We start from the raw sequence: 5,554 nt of genomic DNA, 5'->3' as shown, positions 1-5,554 counted from the left end.
CGCTTCAAGGTGCTGGTGCTTACCTTTAAAGCCCTACATGGCTAGGGACCGGCATACCTGAGGGACCGCCTTTCCCTGCACAGGTCCCAGAGAGCACTACGGTCGGGGTCGCAACATCGCCTGGCGTCCCCGGGCCCTAAAGAGGCCAGGCTTGCTACCACGAGGGCCAGGTCCTTTTCGGTGGCGGCTCCTATCTGGTAGAATGAGATCCCGGAGGAGATCAGGGCCCTGCAGGACCTGTTACAGTTCTGCAGGGCCTGCAAGACGGAGCTCTTCTGCCAGGCTTTTGAATAGGAGCCGCCGCCGCTACCACTACCATCAATGAGGGCCAGGATAGCAGCACCGTTGCCAGGCTGAGTGGCCAAGGTACATCAGGGGGCCACATCATCCTCCCTTTGCTCCAAGGGCAGGTGCAATATGGAGAGAGGTGTTTGTCACGCGGGATCCTTGGATGGTCGCCCATTGTATTAAAGTGTTTTAAAATGTTTGATTATGTTTTTATCGCACTGTGTGCCATATTGTGTATTATGGTGCTGTAATGCACCTCATATTGTAAGCCGCCCTGAGCCCGCATGTGGGGAGGGCGGGGCATAAATAAATAAATAAATAAATAAATCTGTCTCTGCCTTTGCTAGCAAACAGGCTTGACCTTTTTTCACTGAACCAGAGATGTAACACATTCCATTCTCAGGAAATCTCCACAGGTGTGAGACTCACAATTTCCTAGGCAATAAACTGCAGCTGGTCAGGAAGGCCATTTGAAGAATGACAGACTTCAATCCAAAGACAAACTAACTTCCTGAGATACAGAGATTTCACACTCCCCACTTTCATCTCAGAGATAACACCAAAAGGACAGTTTATTTCCCATGATTGGGAAACACCAGAACAAATAAACAATAACACTATATTGATCCAGTAAATAAAAGTGTAACCTTTTGTTGTGTGAGACCAAGGAAAGGAAGCAATTTCCTGCAAGACAATTTCAACTTCTAAATGTTAATTTACAACTGTAATTATTGAGGGACCTCTTTGATCATTTTTGGTATAAATACTGGTCAAATCCAACAGACTTTTTTACTCTCCTTGGACAGTGGGAGTCAGCCCGGAAGGCCTTTTGTTTTTCTGCATGCTTGGGGGGGGGGGACTTTGCTTGCATGTTTATTGTCTATGTTTTTACTATCAAGGAAATAGGAGTGTACTGTGTTGGTAAATCTTTGAATTTTTTTCCTTTTAATAAAGATAAGTTTTATTTTAAGAAGAGACCTTTGAGTGTCTCTGCCAGTGCTTAGCAGGTTTCCAAGCTTACACCTCTGCCTTTGGTAAGGAGGCAACACTCAGGGGACACATGAACCAAAAGGGGGAGTGTGGGTGGCACGGGTAGACACATTCATAGATGTGCTGCAGCCACGCACAGATTTCTCACAAGACTCACAAAGTAGAATTTTTGCTCACAAAACTCCACAGCTTAGACGGAGCATTGCTTGGGAGCCATGTCATTATTGTAAAATATGAGGAGACTAGGAGTAAGGCCTGTTGTGGGAAGAAATACAACGGACTCTAGAAGGAAGCTCCAGGTGAGTGTCCCGGCTGTGGCTAGTGGGGTGGCAGAGGGAAGGTGAAAATAGAGGGAGGCAAGCCATTTTTATTTCCTTCTGCTTAGTTATAAGGCAGGGCTGACTCAAGTCATTTTGCTGCCCCAAGTGGGTAGTATGGGAAGGCAGCATCATGGTAACAGGTATGGCTCCCTCCACCCCTGACTTATGTTAATTTGGGGCTATGCAGTTGCAGCTAAGGTAGAAAAGCACCTCCTCCTGTGCCACGGTTTCTGGGTTCCAAGGGTCTGGAAAGTTGCTCCATAGCCAATTGCATGGTTGCCAACTCTGATTTGGGAAATACCTGTAGATTTGAGGGGTAAAGCCTGGGGAGGGCAGGGTTTGGGGTGGGGAGGGACCTCAACTGGGTATAATGCCATAGAGTCCACTGGCCAAAGCAGCCATTGTCTCCAGGAGAACTGATCTTGGTCATCTGGACATCAGTTGTGATAGCTGGAGATCTCCAGGTGCCACCTGGAGGTTGGCTTATGTTAATTTGGGGCTATGCAGTGGCAGCGAAGGTAGAAAAGTATCGCCTCCTATGCCACGTTTTCTGGGTTCCAAGGGTCTGGAAAGTGGTTCCATAGCCAATTACACAGTTGCCAACTCTGGGTTGGGAAACACCTGTAGATTTGAGGGGTAGAGCCTGGGGAGGGACCTCAGCAGGATATAATGCCATAGGGTCCACTGGCCAAAGCAGCCATTGTCTCCAGGAGAACTGATCTTGGTTATCTGGACATCAGTTGTGATAGCTGGAGATCTCCAGGTGCTGCCTGGAGGTTGGTTAATGTTAATTTGGGGCTATGCAGTGGCAGCGAAGGTAGAAAAGTATCGCCTCCTATGCCACGTTTTCTGGGTTCCAAGGGTCTGGAAAGTGGTTCCATAGCCAATTACACGGTTGCCAACTCTGGGTTGGGAAACACCTGTAGATTTGAGGGGTAGAGCCAGGGGAGGGCAGGGTTTGGGGTGGGGAGGGACTCCAGCAGGGTATAATGTCATAGAGTCCACTGGCCAAAGCACCCATTGTCTCCAGGAGAAATGATCTTGGTAATCTGGACATCAGTTGTAATAGCTGGGAAATTTTATGTAGTGGAAATGATGTGCTGTGGCTGGGGAACATGGTGGTTTCTGGGAGATCTCCAGGCCCCACAGGGAGATTGGGATATGTATTTTACTTCAGGACTTCCGACAGCAACAGCAGACTGTTTAGAACGTTAGAGGCAAAGGTCAGTCAGGCCACATATGCAAATGACCTCTGTGTTGTGACTGGCTATGTGGGGGGAGAGGAACCACAAACTGTTTGGAATGTTGGAGGCAGGACTCAGGCAATGCAGCCAGTGGATAGGGAGACCCTCTGAATGACAGATCATTCAGCCAACTGATTTCGGAGCATGTTGGAATGTTCAGGGGAGTCCATGACCAAAACAGAATTATATATAAGGAGAAATTCAGAATAACAGTCTCTCACAGAACAACGGTCTCTCACAGATTCTCTTCAGAATAACGGTCTCTCACAGAATAATTGTATCTCACAGAAGAACCAGTCTCGTCGGTGGCGAAAAAGGAACTGAGGGAATGTGGGTGGTCTGCCCAAGGTCACATGACCTGTTTGACAGACTCAGATGAGAGAGGGTGGACCGCCCATTTCTATAATTTTTTTAGCTAAAAAAAATCAATCTCTGAGGCCGCAACAGCCTGAGCCTGGAGCCTGTGGGCAGGAGGCCTCCAACTATAGCGGGAGACTTGGTAGCTCTACATGGAGCCTTTGAGCAGGTTCTTTCAAAAACACATGAGCAGGTTCTTTCAAAAAGCAGCAGAAAAAGAAAATAGGACTATGCAGCCCAGCAGTTGGTGGCTCCACATTCTACCTGAGCATCCGAATCCCAGATTGAATACTGCTGCTCTATCACCCCCCACCTATATTGCTATATGATAGAATGATGCTGCAAGGTGTGGAGAAACTGGAGGGACAGAACATTTTCTCTGTCTCCCAAACTCCTAAAACTGGGGACAGCCAGTGAAATTGAAGACACAGGGATTCACATAGACACTTAAAAGCATTCACATTTATGGTATAGAAGAGTAAGAATTATCTGCCTCAAGCTACTGCTCTCTGTGTTTCTGCTTGAGCTATTGTTCAGTATTAGCACGCCTCCCACGTGGAAGGAGGGAAGGCCGAGCTGTGACTCATGCACATGAACATTGAACCCGTGAAACTGCCTTATACTGAATCAGACCCTTGGGCCATCAAGGTCATTATTGTTTACTCAGACTGGCAGCGGTTCCCTAGAATCTCAGGCTGAGGTCTTTCACAGTCTGTTTCCTCAATCTGGGTAAGTGAAGTGGAGCTGTTGGGAGGAGAGGAGGGTGGCCTGGGATGGGTGTGGTGGCATTTTGCTGGACTAGAACAAAGGGTGCTGGGAAACATTCCCTCATTTGCCAGGGGAGCAGCAGTGTCCATTGGCTACAGCCTTTTTTCCTCATTCCCATCTTGCCTTGCCAAACTCCCAACTGGAGGCTGTTGTGAACAGCATCAGCCCTGTTGAAACAGTCAGGCACTCCCACTGCAGGTGAGCACAATGCTCCACACCCTGGCAGTCTGGGAAGCCCAGCCCTTTCCTTCCCCAGCACCAAGTATATAAACTGTCCCTTTGAGAGTGTCTGGAGCAATTCATCTGGGTGCCAGGGCCGTCCTGAGAACTGAAACAAGGGCCGGATCTTGCTGAAGCCGAAAGGATGAAGGGCAGCCTGGGCAGGAGGCCCCTGGCGGTGACATTTGCCTTCATTTTGGCGGTGACTTTGCTTCTGCCAGGTAGGCCAACAAAAGGGGACAATTCCAAATAAGAGAAAGTAAATAAGATTGAGATGTGCCACTCCCAGCTTCCATCAGGTTAAGATTTTGAGATACCTTGTGCATCAGGATCAGCATTGACATTTGACTGGCCCTCAAATGCCTCAGAACAGCCATGGTGTATTCAGACCACTTTTCCAGCCAGCTCAAAGTAATCTCCTGTGATTGGCAGCTGCTCTTCAGAGGCTCCAGAAGAGCAGAGATTTCCCCCACACCTGCTTCTTGCGATCATCTGAGTGGAGAAGCCAGGTTTTTGCAACTGAGCTCCAGGTTTTTGCAACTGAGCTCCAGGCACCTGTCTGACAGCCACCATGTGTGGACACTCATGACAATGATAAACTGGAGTTTGATTAAAGGCTTCCCTAACCAGGGAGCATTGAATTATAATTTCAGTGCCAGCAGAGGAGGGGAATAGTGAGCAAGCAGGGCAGACAAGCTGTGAGGTGAGTTTTGATGTTCTGTAAGGGATTTGCCCTGAGGCACCCTTAGCATTTTTATGTCAACCTTCTTCCAAGGAGGTTGAGATGGCTCTCTCTTCTATTTTGCCCTTGCAACAACCCTCTGAGGTAGATTAGATTGAGAATCACTTCCTGTCCTCAGAGTACCCAGTGAATTTTCTGGCTGAAGGGGTGTGTGTATGTTGAACCTCAGCCTCCCCAGTCTGAGTCCAGCCACTGCACTACAATGGCTCTCTCTCAGTGAGGTAATGGCAGCTATTATGTGATCCAGTGTGTGCCATGTTCAAGACCCCTCTGCCTTGGAAGCTTTGTGTATCAAATTTGTATTCCACGACTGCTTCAGTGTAGGGCTGCAAGGTGACACAGTCTTGTTTCCCTCCAATTCTGCTTAGTTCTGGAATGATGAATTCTGGGACAGCTGGACATTAGTGACTCAGAAGGTGAAAAGCTGTAATTGAGAGCAGTGTGGGTCAGGACACAACCTGTGGGTCAGAAGAAGAAGAAGAGAAGAGATTGGATTTATACCCCGCCCTTCACTACCGAAAGGTGTCTCAGAGCGGCTTACAAACTCCTTTCCCTCCCCCCCTCCCCACAACAGGCACCCTGTGAGGTGGGTGGGGCTGAGAGAGCTCTTGACAGAAACTGCTCTT

This window comes from Gekko japonicus, unplaced genomic scaffold (assembly GCF_001447785.1).
Source record: "Gekko japonicus isolate JY-2015 unplaced genomic scaffold, Gekko_japonicus_V1.1 scaffold4816, whole genome shotgun sequence".
Classification (NCBI taxonomy): domain Eukaryota; kingdom Metazoa; phylum Chordata; class Lepidosauria; order Squamata; family Gekkonidae; genus Gekko; species Gekko japonicus.
Note: the sequence above shows the minus strand (reverse complement) of the source record.